Source organism: Nothoprocta perdicaria, unplaced genomic scaffold, assembly GCF_003342845.1.
Source record: "Nothoprocta perdicaria isolate Ctin4 unplaced genomic scaffold, notPer1 scaffold_107, whole genome shotgun sequence".
Lineage (NCBI taxonomy): Eukaryota > Metazoa > Chordata > Aves > Tinamiformes > Tinamidae > Nothoprocta > Nothoprocta perdicaria.
The window spans coordinates 1,379,582-1,382,489 of record NW_020454172.1 but is presented as its reverse complement, the minus strand read 5'-3'; positions in this window follow the sequence as shown (position 1 = coordinate 1,382,489).

The following is a 2,908-nucleotide window of genomic DNA, read 5'->3' as shown; positions in this document are numbered from 1 at the left end:
TCTTTTATGAAAAACCTAAAAAAGAAATGTCACTTTTGTGGAGCTATTTCCAGAATGCCATGGGCTGCTTCTTGAGAGACTTCAAGCCAAAAGTCATCTTGACACTTCTAATCTATGGGCCGGGACAAAAACAATGTGCAGAAACCCATGGTTAAATTAATTTACTACAACTTAAAAAAAAACAGGAAATAACGTTGGGGATTGAGCCTCGTGCCAGGGTGCAGCAAAGTCCCTCCTGGCTCTTTCAGCCTAAGGAGAGGGTGGCCCAGGGCGAGGCTGAGAYGGCCTGGATTGCAGCTGGGATTCCTGCCTGGGGGAAAGGGCGGTTTTCCCTGGGATGCCAGAGCCAACACAGCCACATGGGCTGGGGCTTCCCGGCTTCCTTGTTGACATTTCAGGGGAAGAGCTCTGCCTCCGTTGCAGCAGAAATGCCACAACCCTCCACAGATAAAACAAGGGGCAGAGCCCCAGGAAAGGGGTGTGTGGGTTTCAATGCACGCAGGTGCGGTGAGGAGGGGAATATTTGCAGATAAAAGGTGTCATCTCATGAAGGAGCCAGGCTTTGCTGTGAGGCCTCCGAGCCTGTTCAAAGGCTGCTGCTCGAAGGCAGTTGCTCATGTGCAGCTTCCCAGGCAGCTTCCCGTGCAACGGGGGCCTGGTGTGCGGAATGGGAACGCGCTGCTCTGGTCTGGAGGGAGGCTGTGAGGTCTGGCCCCTGGTTGGGACTGCGGGCAGGGTAGCACAAACCTGGAGCTGCAGAGCGGCTATCTGGCCCTTTCACACTAGGAAGCAGGGAAATTTGGGGGACAAATTCTAGCTGTCTCTTTTATGCCCTGTGACCACTGCTAGTGAATGGAGGAAAAGGACCTGCAGCTTCCATTGAGTTTACAGTCAGTTCAGAGAGAGCAGAAAAGTCGTCTAAGCCCTGAATGTTACAGTACCACTAATAATAAGGCAATAAAGTGCTTAGTCATAGGGCAACTAAAACAATGACTGTGAACTGTTTGATTTCCAAAAATCCCAGTCAGGACAAACTGCAAGACATGAATGCAAGAGAAGAGCGTGCAGAAAGCTGCCTTCTCTGACCTGTATGGGAAGGTGTGAAGGAGACCTGTCTGTCTGCACCACCTTGGCGTGGAGGTCCAGGACTTTACTGAGCCCTCCAAGGTGCAGCCTCCTGCGGGAAGCCTTGGTGCTGCTGCAGGGCTGATGGGGCAGGTCGGATGCCACTTGCTCCGTGTGGCCGCGTGTGTCATTGCAGTTTTGGCTCTACATGTATCTTGTGTGCACWTCGGGTGCCTAGCTGAAGCAGAGCCCGCATGGGTGACCTGCTGTGCTGCTGCAATGCCAGCCTCGGCACAGCAAGGTGTTGGCCCTTCCCAGGGATGGAGAGGCTCTGGGCGCACAATGCRTCAAAACAGCCCCCTGTGTTCTCTGCCGGGCTCCTTACGGTGTGCGGAAAAGTTACAGCCCTTCCCTAGATACCCCTTGGATTCAGCGGGTACAGGTATTCCACAGGACACATCCAGGTGACTTCACTGCAATGCACATTGAGTTCTTGAGTCCTCAGGATCCATGTGCATAACAACAGCTGTCTTAGCAGCTGGATCATAGCTCTTTTCAGGAGAAAAAGAATGGATCCATCCTCCCTGTCACTAGTCCTTGCTCTGCCTGGAGACGCAGTGCTGAAAACAGAACCTGAGGACTCTGTGGCCTTTTCTCCACATGGTGTCACAGCTGGGGGAAGGAGCGTTTGCAGACCTGACTCCCCAATCCCAAGAATGCTTTGCTCCCAAACAGAACGAGGAGCAGGGACAWGCAAGCGGCAAGCCCGGGGAGGCAGGAGCAGGAGGGCAGGCGTGTTGTTGGGGTGTAGTTCGGCTGTAGTGCTGTGGATGTCAGCTCTGCCGAGCGGCTCTGTGAGAGGCAGCACTGCAGCAGAGGGCACCAGACAGCAAGGAAAAGCTCGGCTGCGAGCTGGTGGCTTGCAAACCAGCAAGGCTTGGGGAGATGAAAAGGAGGAGAGATGCTGGGGGCGGGTATGCAGTCTTGGTGTGGTACACTGTGACTGTAGGGCACGCTGGGCACGGTGGGACCCATTGGTCACAGTGGGGCATGTTGGTCGTGGCGGAGCATGTGGGCGACGGTGATGCACGTTTATGGTGAGGTTCATTGGTCGTGATGGGGCACATTGGTTATGGAGGGGCGTATTGGTCATGATGGGATTTGTTGGTTGTGGTCATGGTGGGGCATGGCGGTCATGATGGGATTTGTTGGTCATGGTGGGGCATGTGGGTCATGGTGGGGCACACTGATCGTGGCGGGACTCATTGGTGGTGGCGGGTGGCTGCCAGCCCCTTGCAGCCATCCTCGTGCCCACACTGTGACTGCCCRCACTGCTCTTGGCCACGGGGGACGTGAGGGGACTGGCGGGACCCCCCAACCACCAAGGGTTGGGGGGTGTTATAGACCTTGTGAAGGGGGCAAGGGGAGCCCCGAGGGGAGCGTGGGGAGACCCCAAGGGGACCCTGGGCAGGGGATGAAGCCTCGGGGACGCTGCKAGGGAACAGGACTGGGAGGGTGTCCTAAGTGGGGGCTTTTCTTGAGGGGGACCCTGAAGGGAGACTGTGAGGGGATGGGACCTGGAGGGGTCCTTGAAAGGCACCTTTTGGGGGGGACCATGAAGGGGTCCTGATGGTGGCTCTGCGAGGGGACCCCRGAGGGCTGTGGGGGGACCTTGAGAAGTTGCTGTGAGGGGACAGGACCCTGGGGGGACTTTACGGGGGAGATTTTGGGGCGGAGGGCGCGAAAGAGGCCCCGAGGGGCCGAGGGCAGCGGCAAGACAGGCCCCGAGGGTGGCCGCGGGAGCAACCGGGGCGGGCCGGGAACAACCGAGGGCGGGGGAGGG